Below are 15,153 nucleotides of genomic sequence, written 5' to 3' on the forward strand. Positions count from 1 at the left end.
GGCACTGTGGCCCCGTCCGACGATACCCCCGGACAGGGCCAACCAGGCAGGACATTACCCCACCCACTTTGCCAAAGCACAGCCCCCACACCACTAGAGGGATATCAACAGACCACCAACTTACTATCCTGAGACAAGGCTGAGTATAGCCCACGAAGATCTCCTCCACCGCAGGAGCCCAAGGGGAAGCAAAACCGGACAGGAAGATCACGTCTGTGACTCAACCCACTCAAGTGACGCACCCCTCCTAGGGACGGCATGGAAGAGCACTAGTAGGCCAGTGACTCAGCCCCCGTAATAGGGTCAGAGGCAGAGAATCCAAGTGGAGAGATGGGAGCTGGCCAGGGAGAGACAGCAAGGGCGGTTCGTTGCTCCAGTGCCTTGCTGTTCACCTTCGCACCCCTGGGCCAGCTTACACTCAATCGTAGGACCTATTGAAGAGATGAGTCTTCAGTAAAGACTTAAAGGTCAAGACAGAGTCTGCGTCTCTCACATGGATAGGCAGACCATTCCATATAAATTGATCTATATAGGAGAAAGCCCTGCCTCCAGCTGTTTGCTTAGAAATTCTAGGGACAATAAGAAGGCCTGCGTCTTGTGACCGTAGCGTACGTGTAGGTATGTACGGCAGGACCACATCGGAGAGATAGGTAGGAGCAAGCTCATGTAATTCTTTGTAGGTTAGCAGTAAAACCTTGATATCAGCCCTAGCCTTAACAGGAAGCCAGTGTATAGAAGCTAGCACTGAAGTAATATGATCAAATGTTTGGGTTCTAGTCAAGATTCTAATAGCCCTATGTAGCACTAACTGAATTATATTTGCGGCTTTATCCGGGTAGCCGGCGAGTAGAGCATTGCAGTAGTCTAATCTAGTGACAAAAGCAAAACGTTTCTGATTCTTGCAATGTTACGAAGATGGAAAAAAGCTGTCCTTGAAATATTATTGATATGTTCGTCAAAAGAGTGATCAGGGTCCAGAGTAACGCTGAGGTCCTTCACAGTTTTATTTGAGACGACTGTACAACCATCAAGATTAATTGTCAGATCCAACAGCAGATCTCTTTGTTTCTTGGGACCTAGAACTAGCATCTCTGTTTTGTTCGAGTTTAAAAGTAAAACATTTGCCGCCATCCACTTCCTTATGTCTGAAACACAGGCTTCCAGGGTAGGCAATTTTGGAGCTTCACCATGTTTCATCGATATGTACAGCTGTGTGTCATCCACATAGCAGTGAAAGTTGACATTGTGTTTCCGAATGACATCACCATGAAGTAGAATGTATAGTGAAAACAATAGTGGTCCTAAAACGGAACCTTGAGGAATGCTGAAACGTACAATTGATTTGTCAGAGGACAAACCATCCACAGAGACAAACTGATATCTTTCCGACAGATAAGATCTAAACCAGGCAATAACTTGTTAGTGTAGACCAATTAGGGTTTCCAATCTCTCCAAAAGAATGTGGTGATCGATGGTGTCAAAAGCAGCACCAAGGTCTAGGAGCATGAGGACAGATGCAGAGGCTTGGTCTGATGCCATTAAAAGGTCATTTACCATGTTCACGAGTGCAGTCTCAGTACTATGATGGGGTCTAAAACCAGACTGAAGCGTTTGTATACATGATCTGTCTTCAGGAAGGCAGTGAGTTGCTGCGCAACAGCTTTTTCCCCACAAATTGAGAGGAATGGGAGATTCGATATAGGCCGATAGTTTTTTACATTTTCCGGGTCAAGGTTAGACTTTTTCAAGAGAGAATTTATTACTGCCACTTTTAGTGAGTTTGGTACACATCAGGTGGATAGGGAGCCATTTATTATGTTAAACATAGGAGGGCCAAGCACAGGAAGTAGCTCTTTCAGTAGTTTAGTTGGAATAGGGTCCAGTATGCAGTATTTAGAGGCCATTACTATTTCCATGAATGTGTCAAGAGATACAGGATTAAAAAACTTGAGTGTCTCCATTGATCCTAGGTCCTGGCAGTTCTGTGCAGACTCAGGACAATTGAGTTTTGGAGAAATACGCAGATTCAAAGAGGAGTCCGTAATTTGCTTTCTAATGATCATGATCTTTTTCATCGAAGAAGTTAATGAATTCATCACTGCTGAAGTGAAAGCCATCCTCTCTTGGGGAATGCTGCTTTTTAGTTAGCTTTGCGACAGTACCAAAAATACAATTATGTTGGAAAAATAGGATGATCGAGCAGCAGTGAGGGCTCTTCAATATTGCATGGGACTGTCTTTTTTTAAAATTATTATTATTTATTTTTTTGGGGGGGGGGGATGGATAAGCTTAATATTGCAGATAGATTGCATCTTCTATCAATGTAATTGTCTGCATCACTTCCAATCCCCCATGTTTATTTTTATTTTTTATATATATATTCCCCTTTATTACTTTTCAACCCCACCATCCTTTCCCTACTTGGAGTAAATTAGTGAACAACAACGCCCAGGCCTCTACTTCCGGTCTATACTTACTATCTACACCTTATGGACAGAGTTAATTTTACAATAATTCTATATCTATATATATATATATATATATATATATATATATATTTATTTATTTTTTTGCTCCTGAACTTCTTCTACTCTCAACCTCTCCGATCATTTTCATGATGTCCATCCGGTTTGCTTCTAAATGCCATATCTTTCTAACTGTGCTCTTTCCCAAAAGCTCCCAACATACAACCTATATACTTATTATGGACACAGTATGCTTACATTATTAGCTATCTTTGTTATTATTTGTTGTTATTTGTTATTAGTCCCATCCTTCAACTCTATTCAATACCTCCCATCTATCTCTTCACACCATCCATATAGGATTTCTATTTGCCATATATATTTCAACCGTACTGTGATGTTTTACAAAAGTTCTGAACCTTTCTATTCTCATTGCTTCTACAGATTGTGAATTAAAAATAAACATTTTTGCTAAAAGTATTATTATATTATTGATTGATTGACTATGACTTTTCAGATCACCCAGTAATGCTATCTGCAAGGTTAGTTCCAGGTAAATATTGCAATCCTTTAGCCATTCCTGGACCTGTGTCCAAAAACAAGCTACAAATGGACAGAACCAAAACAAATGATCTAATGATTCTATCTCTTCACAGCAAAATCTGCAGAGCTGGGAAGATTGTATCCCCCATATAAATAACATTCTATTGGTAGCAAGAATTTTATATAATAATTTAAATTGAAAGATTCTAATTTTTGAATCCGGTGTCGTTTTGCGTGTCAGTTCATAAACACTATGCCATGGGATCGGTACGTCAAAGATCTCTTCCCAACTATTTTGCAATCTATATGGGACGGCTGTCAATCCTTTGGTCCTTAAGTGAAACTGATATACTTTTTTATTTATCACAGTTTTCCTTAACCAATTATGTTCTTTAATGCAAGGCCGACAGACAAGTTCCTTACTTTCTCCCCCTTCAACTTTCCTCTTCCACTTTTGCGGTAAGGCTGCAATTATTTGGTTGTAATTTTGGGTAGAGCAGACATTTCCATATGTTTTTGTTAGCTGCATGTGCGACATAACTCCACCAGTCCTACCGATGATATCATTTACGAAGATTATACCTTTTTTAAACATTCTGTCAAAAAATAAAGGTTTTTTGTCAATTAGTATATTTGAATTTAACCACAATATGTGTTGCATTATTTGTTCTGTCGTTTCTGGAGGATTAAATTGAAATTGCAACCAACTTTCTATGGCTTGTTTTAGAAATAGTGACATTTGGGAGATTATTTCCTTTTCAAATAACTGAAAGTGAGAGGTTGTAATCTGAATAAAGGGAAAAAGGCCTTTCTTGAACAGTGGGTGAGACAATCTTACTAATTTGCTTGAGAACCAGTTCGGATTTAAGTATAACTTTTGGATGACTGAAGATTTTAGTGATAGGTCTAATGCTTTAATATTTCATAATTTCTGTCCTCCGAATTCATATTCATTATATAAATATGCTCTTTTAATTTTGTCTGGCTTGCCGTTCCAAATAAAATTGAATATTTTTTTCTCATATAATTTAAAAAACTGTTTGCTAGGCGTAGGCAAGACCATAAGCAAATAGGTAAACTGGGATAATACTAAAGAGTTAATCAGGGTGATTTTTCCACAAATTGACAGGTATTTTCCTTTCCATGGTAGTAAGATCTTATCTATTTTTGCTAACTTTCTATTAAAATTTATTGAAGTGAGATCATTTATTTCCTTTGGGATATGTATTCAGAGTATATCTACATCACCATCAGACCATTTTATTGGTAAACTACATGGTAATGTAAAAATTGTATTTTTTAGTGATCCAATACGTAATATAGTACATTTGTCATAATTTGGTTTTAATCCAGAGAGGTTAGAAAATGTATCTAGATCCTCTATGAGGCTGTGGAGGGATTCTAGTTGTGGATCTAAAAGAAAACATGAATCATCTGCGTACAATGACACCTTTGTTTTTAAGCCCTGTATTTCTAATCCTCTGATATTATTATTGGATCTGATTTTAATAGCTAACATCTCAATGGCCACAATAAATAGATATGCCGATAGTGGACAACCTTGTTTCACTCCTCTTGACAGTTTAAAACTTTCTGAGAAATAGCCATTATTTACTATTTTACACCTAGGGTTACTATACATGATTTTGACCCATTTTATAAGAGATTCTCCAAAATTGAAATGCTCCAGGCATTTATATATAAATTCCAGTTGAACTTTATCAAATGCCTTTTCGAAGTCTGCTATGAATAGCAGGCCTGGTTTCCCATATTTTCCATAGTGTTCTATTGTTTCCAATACTTGCCTTATATTATCTCCAATGTATCTTCCATGTAAAAAACCTGTCTGATTAGAATGAATAATATCCGACAATACCTTTTTAATTCTATGCGCTATACATTTTGCTAGGATTTTTGCATCACAACACTGAAGTGTAAGTGGCCTCCAATTTTGTAAATGGACTGGATCTTTATATTTTCCACTTGTATCCTGTTTCAGTAATAATGAGATCAGACCTTCTTCTTGAGTGTCAGATAATCTACCATTTACATAGGAGTGGTTAAAACATGCTAATAACGGTCCTCTTAGTATATCAAAAAAGGTTTGGTATACCTCGATTGGTATGCCATCCAACCCTGGAGTTTTCCCGGACTTAAAGTCTTTAATTGCATCCAGAAGGTCCTCCTCTGTAATTTCACCTTCACATGAGTCTTTCTGTGTGGCTGTTAATTTGACATTATCAATAGAAAAAAAATCTCTACAATTAGCTTCAGTTAGAGGAGATGGAGGCGACTGAAAAGAAAACATATGCTTAAAATACTTTGTTTCTTCCTTCAAAATATCATTAGGTGAATTATGGGTGACTCCGTCAATTGTAACCAGTTTCATTAAGTTCTTTTTGGTAGCATTCCTATGTTGAAGATTAAAAAAGAATTTTGTGCATTTTTCCCCATATTCCATCCAGTTTGCTTTATTTTTATAATATATTACACTTGATCTTTCTTGAATAAGTTTTTCCATTTCTTTTTGTTTTTCCTCTAATTTATTCTGAGCCTCTATGTTACAGTTTTTATTGCCATCTATCTGTTCTGTTAGACTTTCTATTTCCTTTCTTAGTATAAACTCTTTTGACCTAAATTGCTTTTGTTTTCGAGATGAGTACTGAATTGCATGGCCTCTAAAGGCACATTTAAAGGTGTCCCATACAATAAGGGGATTCGCTGTACCTATGTTATGTTGGAAAAAGTCAGTTATAAATTCCTTTGTTCTAATTATAAATAAATTATCATCTAATAGGCTTTGATTAAATTTCCAATATCCTCGCCCACGTGGAAATTCAGTCAGAGTAATGTATATGCCTATTATATGATGGTCCGACCGCATTCTGTCCCCTATCAACACTTTTTTTTACTTTTGGTGCCAACGAGAATGAGATAAGAAAGAAGTCAAGACGACTAGCTTGATTCAGTCTCCGCCATGGGACTGTCTTTCCAAATTAGTCGGAAGACTTCCAGTTTGCTGGAGCGCCATTTCCATTCCAATTTTCTGGAAGCTTGCTTCAGGTCTCTGTTTTTTTCTGTATACCAGGGATCAAATTTCTTGTGTTTTTAGGGGTGTGACTGCATCTAGGGTATTACGCAAGGTTAAATTTAGATCCTCAGTTAGGTGGTTAACCAATTTTTGTACTCCGACATCATTGGGTAGGTGGAGGGAGTCTGGAAGGGCATCTAGGAATCTTTGGGTTGTCAGAGAATTTATAGCACAACTTTTGATGATCATTGGTTGGGGTCTGAGCAGATTATTTGTTGCGATTGCAAATATAATAAGATGGTGGTCCGATAGTCCAGAATTATGAGGAAAAACATTTAGATCCACAATATTTAATCCACGGGCCAAAACTAGATCCAGGGTATGACTGTGGCAATGAGTAGGTCCGGAGACATGTTGGACAAAACCCACTGAGTCGATGATGGCTCCGAAAGCCTTTTGGAATGGGTCTGTGGACTTTTCCATGTGAATATTAAAGTCACCAAAAATTGTAATATTATCTGCCATGACTACAAGGTCCGATAGGAATTCAGGCAACACTGTATATGGCCCAGGAGGCCTGTAAACAGTAGCTATAAAAAGTGATTGAGTAGGCTGCATAGATTTCATGACTAGAAGCTCAAAAGACGAAACGCAGTCTTTTTTATTTTTTTATTATTGGAATTTGCTGTCGTAAATGCAAAAAAAAAAGCAACACCTCCGCATTTGCGGGATGCACGGGAGACATGGTCACTAGTGTAACCAGGAGGAGAGGCCTCATTTAACACAGTACATTCATCAGGCTTGTGCCAATTATCAGTCAGGGCAATCACATCAAGATTATGATCAGTGATTAGTTAATTGACTATGACTGCCTTGGAAGTGAGGGATCTAACATTAAGGAGCCCTATTTTGAGGAGCACAATCTCTTTCAATAATGACAGGAATGGAGGAGGTCTTTATTCCAGTGAGAATGTTAAGGTGAACACCGCCATGTTTAGTTTTGCTCAACCTCGTCCTCTTGAGGTCACATACTGTACCTTTGCTGTTCTGATGTTTTATTGTGCGTTCAGCTAAACAACCACAAACAAGTCAGACTCAGAGTGGTGTTGGATGAGTGTGAGTGGATCATCATTAAACCCCCTTCAAAAACTGGAAATACTGCCTCCTCGTTGTTCTAGCCTGACCACTCTTTAGTGGTTACTACCGGTTACTACCGCTCTAAAAGCAGCACCTACGTTTTCCCCCTATTTGTAATGGTCCTTCGATTCTACAACCTACACATATTTTTCAAAGAAAGAGAGGGGCCGAAGGATTATGTTCAAGTCATTTAGCAGACATTCTCATAAGGAGCGACTTATGATAAGCACATTCTAATAAGAGGACTGAAACAACCTCTTGACTCCAGCATTTAATGTAAATGTAAATGTAATTACATCATTGGGAAAACGGGTTAGGAAAAGAAAGAGAATTCCACGCTCCCCTCAATTGACATCCGCAAACCAAATCTCTTTTTTCACACTGACGCCTACACGTTTCAATAATACAACTCCAATCTGTCAGATGTGGACAGATATGAAGTCATCTTCCACAGATATACAGTAGAGAGATATATGAATTTGGAAACACAACACCTGAAGATACTAAAACAACCATCTCCAGAGATCTCTTCTTACCAAGGCCCTGTCCCAATCTATAGTGTCTCTCAGTGCCTCTAGTGGTAAATGAGGGCCTTAATTGTAGCCAGTGATGGGTTTTCATTATTATGGATCCTACAGCCCTCTGCGGGGAAACTCAGCCTCGCAACGCTTTATTGGCAACCTGACACCTCTCAGCTCAAGTGTAAAATCCGGTCAAACGCAATCACCGCTAATGAGAAGCAATTATGTTATGATTTAAGCGGCCAGCCTCTCTGAAGTTATGTGAAGAATAATATGTCCATCTTCTGTCTGTCCGTTCATCTGTTCATCTTTCAAGGTCTGATGAAAGGAAGTCATTGGTGTTGCTTTTGAAGTGAACACACGCATGCATACACACACACATCCACACACACTGTAAGACCACACTTGACCATTATTGACAGAGCCAAGTCTGACTCAACACTTTCCTAAAATACACACAATAGAAATCACATCTATAAACAGATAAAGACGTAAAGCTACTTCAGATGACTTCCCATTGACCTTCCCACAGGCCTACTACTCTCTGTGACAAATAGAGGAGGAGTGGGCAGTGTCAGTACACACAGTATCAATATTATTCAACATAACTGTCAGGGAAACCAGACAGTCTGAAGATGACTGTGGGCACGCACGCACGCACGCGCGCGTGCACACACACACACACACACACACACACACACACACACACACACACACACACACACACACACATACACACACACACACACACACACACACACACACACACACACACACACACACACACACACACACACACACACACACACACACACACACACACTCCCTAAAGTCATATTTGATCTCCTGAGTGATGGACAGCTGTCAATCCCGTCCCTGGTGGGACAGACAGACTTCCTCTCTCTCCTGTTACTTCCTTTTTCACTTCAGGAAGCAGCTGGACAATGGATGAGTTAGACTGTTAAAACATATTCTGTGCGTTGATCTGATGAGGATGTGTTTGATTGTCTGTTTGTTTGCTGCACCATTTCATATTTTCCTCAGCGCTGACCTTGTTGTGGTGTTCTTATCTCCTCCTGTATTTCTGACATTCAGCTATTTGTTCTGTTTGTTCTTTTCCCTCATGTATTTGATACCTTGCTGTGCTATCGCTCCTGTGTGTCCTGCACTCTGCTCCTTGGCTGGGCGTCAGGGGAAATGGCGACCAGTCATTCAGGGCAGGTGGAGCAGAGCTATATACTGCATTAATACGTGTCACATATCAGTTTGCAAACAATAAAATAAATCATTGAGTTAATAAAGCCGCATTCAAACATGGTCTCTTTTTTGCTTTCTTGAGTAAGGCGGCTCCAAAATGCAGGTGTTTCAGCCTAGCTCAGTGCTTTCTGTGGTGGTGGGGCAGCCAGCGAAGGAGTTGATAATGTTCTCTAGTTGTGCCGTGATTGGCTCAGTGTTCTGTCACACATAGGGACACTACGTCACTGCAAAATCTACGGGGAGAGCTCGAAAATTCAAGCCCCTTGGGTGCTCCCATAGAGTTACATTAGAAGTGCCCATCCAAGAAGGCTCAAGGTCATTGGCCACAAATAAAATGACTTCAAATCACGTTATATCTACCTTAGCTTTGATTGGACTGATCATGTATCATACCGTCAAAATCTTAGCTAGCAAGCTAGCAGTCATCATCATGAATCAAGTCGACAATCTACTTGCAAATCCTTTTCAATCCTTGTCATATGAAGAGAAATGATGAAGAGAAATTATAGATATAAAGTATCGGTGCTCATCGGCCATTGGACATAAACATTACACAACAAGTTGGAAATCGCAAATTCAACAATGAGTGGTTTGGAAGGAATCAGTGGCTAACTGCAAGCACTGCAAAGCAATCACTAGCCTGCTATTCAGTGGAGTGGGTGTGTGGTCCAAGTCTGGGTTTAAGGGTCTCTTTTCCAAGCTTAAAAGGATAAACATTCAACATTCAACACATGCTGTCAATCCAGCATGACTTCTGCCGCTTTCAAAACAACTGGAAACTCGGAACTGGGAAATCTGAGGAAATCTGAGGAAATCTGAGGAAATCTGAGTTTAAGACAACTGGGAACACTGAAAAAAACGAGCTCCGACTTGGAAAATAAGTTTGAACGGTCATCCAACTTGGAATTGCAAGTCGGGAACTCGGGTCTCTTTCTAGAGCTCCGACTTGAAGATCACTGACGTCATGATTCAACCTTGTTTTTTTCAGAGTTCCCAGTTGTCTTGAAAGCACCATAAATCCAGAGAATACGAGACTGTGATGACAAAGTTTGATGACAAGATTTGCCCACTGTCACGGGTGCTGTAGGTGGGTGTGGTGCAGGAATCAAGCGCAGGACGCAGAAACTAAGTCCAAAAGACTTTAGTGAAATATTCACTTAGTACACGAGCTCAACAAGCCCAGAGGCGAAATAAAGGCGCACACAGGCGTCAAACAAAAGGCGCACTAACATGTGCGAAAAACCCTCTCCAAAACAACGGAGGGAAACACGTAGCACAGAACACCAAACAGAAGCGCAATCACACACAACACCTGACACACACAACGAGAACTAAATAGGACACTAATGAACACTAACTGGAAACAGGTGTACAACATCAAGACAAAACCAAACGAACATGAAACATACAACGGTGGCAGCTAGTACTCCGGGGACGACGACCGCCGAAGCATGCCCGAGCAAGGAGGAGGAGCAGCCTCGGCCGAAACCGTGACACCCACAAAGGACCGCCGCGCTACCTTCCTGTTCAAGTGAGCACAGCACAACAAGGTGAGTCCAAAAATGTTTTGTATGCTGCTGCATAAATTATGTAATATGCCAGGGAGATATGTATACTGTAGCTAAGAAAGTAATACTAAGTATATTGTGTGATAGGATAAAGTAATCCTTCTACCCCCCCCCCAAAAAAAATAAAAATAAATAAATAAATAAATAAATTGTAAAGTGGTTATCCCACTGGCTATAGGGTGAATGCACCAATTTGTAAGTCGCTCTGGATAAGAGCGTCTGCTAAATGACGTAAATGTAAATGTAAATGTGTAGTAAGCTGTTAGTAGCCTATGTGCCTCACCCTAATAATTTGGTCCTACTGTTCTGTTCTGACTTGGTGGCGCACATGTAGCCTATAGCCTGTTTTAGAGAAATGTCATCATCGAATATTGTAAGAGCTTTCATTGTCAGCTTACATGCCCCCTTTATTTATCCTACAGTTCTGACTTGGTGTACAGGGAGAATACTGTAAGAACGGCACATGTTCTGAATTCTGTCACTGTACATTTCAAAAGGGCTGAACAAATAGTTATATTCACTACGTCCGTCCTAGCTTAATGTCTTAATCGAAATGACAGATTGCTTCTTATTCGCTCATCGTCCCCTTATGCTATAGTTTGTATATCTCAATTGTCAGTAGAAACCACATTTGTTTAAGCAAGTCAGCCATAACAGCTATGTTTTTTTAAAGGCAGTAAATGAGGCTGAAGGAACTGTTTCGCTACCAGACAAGGCTCCGCTGATAGCCAGGTGTAGCAGTGGTAAGGTGTTGGGACTGCTGTTGGGACTCTGCTGTTGGGAGAGCTTTATGTAGGCCCTAACAGTTTGTGGACACCATTTGCACCGTTATAGTGCAATTAATGTATTGTTTAGTGTTGTGCTGTGTTGTGTTGTGTTGTGTAGTGGCTTTGCTGGCATGCATCAAAACATTTTATTTTTTTTGGTTTGCCCCACCAAGATTTACATGCTAAAATCGCCACTGGTCAGGGGTGAGGGATGGGGGAGTCAGGCTCCGGGTGAGGGAAGAGTAACAGGGGAGGTAGAGCAGAGGAGGGTTACTGGGGTGAAGCTGCAACCAGGTCAGCATTTCTGTGTCTGCTAGTCTGGGGTGCCGTCCAGCTTTCATATCTTGGCGACGAGAACGGAACAGAACCAAAGATGTGTGTGTGTGTGAGAGTGTGTTAGGAGGTGTCAGATTACTGCAGTAAAACCTCGGGCTCAATCCTGGAAGCCTACCTTCTCCTGTCTATGGTGCGATCGTTCCGTCAACATAAAGGCTCTGACAATCTGTCTGCCTCTCCTCACTAAACAGGACTGAGAAGCAGTCCTCTCTCTCTCTGGTCTCTTTGGTGTTAGCGGAGCTCGGATGACCTCTAAGACTCTACCCCCTGGAGGACTTCAATCCCCAGAGGTCCGTGCAGTAGGCACAATGCAGCACAATGTGATCCTCTCTCACCTCACTGAGCCCACAAAGTAGTGTGTGTGTGTGTGTGTGTGTGTGTGTGTGTGTGTGTGTGTGTGTGTGTGTGTGTGTGTGTGTGTGTGCAAAGTCAACCAACAAAATGCATAAAATACAATGTTAAGTGCTCCGAGACCTTGTGAAAAGCGCTACACATAATTGCAAGAGGATTTAGAAGTACTTTATGTGTAAGTTTGTGACTCAGTGAATTTGTGAATGGGTCAGGAAGAATGTACTGTATATACCACATACTTTTACACTTAGATAGGCATCGCATCATTGTAACTGTTCCATTATGGCGTCTGAGAGCACGGGCAGCTCCATTGAGGCCATCTCCATTTTTAAGTAGTACATGTTCTTCTTCTAATACTTCTGTGAGTTGGCAAACAAACTGAAAGGGTGCACATTGCTACCTAGACTCCTAGAGTGTGTTGTTTGAACAGGTATGAAGCCAAGGTTGGTGATTTACTGCCACCTGCAGTTATGGAATGTTTCCTCACAAGTATAATTCATTGGCTGATCTCTCCTGATGACATGGATGGAATTATGTTATCCTTCCTTAACCCATCGGAAGTCCCACACAGTTGACTACTTCAAAATGGTGAAAGTTTGCCCATGCTAAAATGGGATTTTGGGCACTAGAGTCCTCTATCCATCTTTATGGTGTATACAGTGCCTTCAGAAAGTATTCAGACCCCTTGACTTTTCCACATTTTGTTACGTTACAGCCTTATTCTAAAATGGATTTTAATCATTTTTATCCCCAGCAATCTACACACAATACCCCATAATGACAAAGTGAAAACAGTTTAATTTTTTTATTTTAGCAAATGTATTAAAAATAATACATATAAATACCTTATTTACATAAGCATTCAGACCCTTTGCTATGAGACTCGAAATTGATTTCAGGTGCATCCTGTTTCAATTGATCATCCTTGAGATGTTTCTACAACTTCATTGGAGTCCACCTGTGGTAAATTCAATTGATTGAACATGATTTGGAAAGACACACACCTGTCTATATAAGCTCCCACAGTTGACAGTGCATGTCAGAGAAAAAACCAAGCCATGAAGTCGAAGAATTGTCCGTAGAGCTCCAAGACAGGATTGTGTCGATGCACAGATCTGGGGAAGGGTACCAAAAAATGTCTGCAGCATTGAAGGTCCCCAAGAACACAGTGACTTCCATCATTCTTAAATGAAAGAAGTTTGGAACCACCAAGAATCTTCCTAGAGCTGGCGGCCAAACTGAGCAATCGGGGGAGAAGGGCCTTGGTCAGGGAGGTAAATAAATAAATAAATAAATTGGTCATTTAGCAGACGCTCTTATCCAGAGCGACTTACAGGAGCAATTAGGGTTAAGTGCCTTGCTCAAGGGCACATCGACAGATTTTTCACCTAGTCGTCTTGGGGATTAGAACCAGCGACCTTTCGGTTACTGGTACAACGCTCTTAACCACTAAGCTACCTGCCGCCCAAGAACCCGATAGTCACTCTGACAGAGATCTAGAGTTCCTCTGTGGAGATGGGAGAAACTTCCAGACGGACAACCATCTCTGCAGCACTCCACCAATCAGGCCTTCATGTTAGAGTGGCAGACGGAAGCCACTCCTCAGTAAAAGGCACATTACAGCCCGCTTGGCGTTTGCCAAAAGGCACCTAAAGACTCTCAGACCATGAGAAACAAGATTCTCTGGTCTGATGAAACCAAGATTGAACTCTTTGGCCTGAATGCCAAGGGTCACGTCTGGAGGAAACCTGGCACCATCCCTACAGTGAAGCATGGTGGTGGCAGCATCATGCTGTGGGGATGTTTTTCAGCGGCAGGGACTGGGAGACTAGTCAGGATCGAGGCAAAGACGAACGGAGCAAAGTATAGAGAGATCCTTGATGAAAACCTGCTCCAGACCTCAGACTGGGGCGAAGGTTCACCTTCCAACAGGACAACGACCCTAAACACACAGCCAAGACAAAGCAGGAGTGGCTTCGGGACAAGTCTCTGAATGTCCTTGAGTGGCCCAAGTCCGGACTTGAACCCGATCAAACATCTCTGGAGAGACCTGAAAATAGCTGTGCAGCAACGCTCCCCATCCAACCTGACAGAGCTTGAGAGGATCTGCAGAGAAGAATGGGAGGAACTCCCCAAATACAGGTGTGCCAAGCTTGTGGCGTCATACCCAAGAAGACTCAAGGCTGTAATCGCTGCCAAAGGTGCTTCAACAAAGTACTGAGTAAAGGGTCTGAATACTTATGTAAATGTGATATTTCCGTTTTTATTTGTAATAAATTTGCAAAAAATTATAAAAACCTATTTTTGCTTTGTCTTTATGAGGTATTGTGTGTAGATTGATGAGGGGGAAAGACAATTTAACCAATTTTAGAATAAGGCTAATAAAATGTGGAAAAAGTCAAGGGGTCTGAATTCTTTCCGAAGGCACTGTACAGTATATGGATTGATTGACAGGTGAATGAGCATCATCCTCTTGTTGTTCTCTCCCTCTGTGTGTCATAGACTAGTACGTATGAGAAAATACCTTCTGACAGGCCGATCCGTGTCCGTCTGCCTGTAGATGGATGATTCAACTTTTCCTATTTGTGCTCAGCAGGGCACATTTCTATCATTATGGCACAACAAGAGTTGGGACGCAGAACCAATCGTCACTCAAAGCAAACACGTCACTCAGGGACTGCTCTGTGTGTCTATCTGTGTGTGTTTCACCTGATTTCATCATCCCTCGCCCTACTCCTCCAATTAAGCCCCATACAGATTCTCTCGTCACACACACACACCCACATGCATACACACACACACACACACACACACACACACACACACACACACACACACACATGCATACACACACACACACACACATACACATGCATACACACACACACTCACACACACACAGAGAGTAGACTAGACTAAATCTCCCTTCTGCAAAAGGTTGCTCTATAGTTATCCTACCCTCACAACATATTTACATCAAACCATAAACACAACAGACAGCTTTACAATTAATACACACATCGTTGGCAATTACATTGTTAGGGAATTTCATAATAAGGGCAGGTTTGCCATCGTGCTTTTCATTGAAAGTCACGGTAAACTAGCTACTGCATCTTGAAAAAAATTGAAACAAACTCACTATGCAGGAGTCTGCCAGGCATACAAGACTTTCCTGCA

This window comes from Coregonus lavaretus (genome assembly GCF_964263955.1).
Source record: "Coregonus lavaretus genome assembly, chromosome: 31".
Taxonomy (NCBI): domain Eukaryota; kingdom Metazoa; phylum Chordata; class Actinopteri; order Salmoniformes; family Salmonidae; genus Coregonus; species Coregonus lavaretus.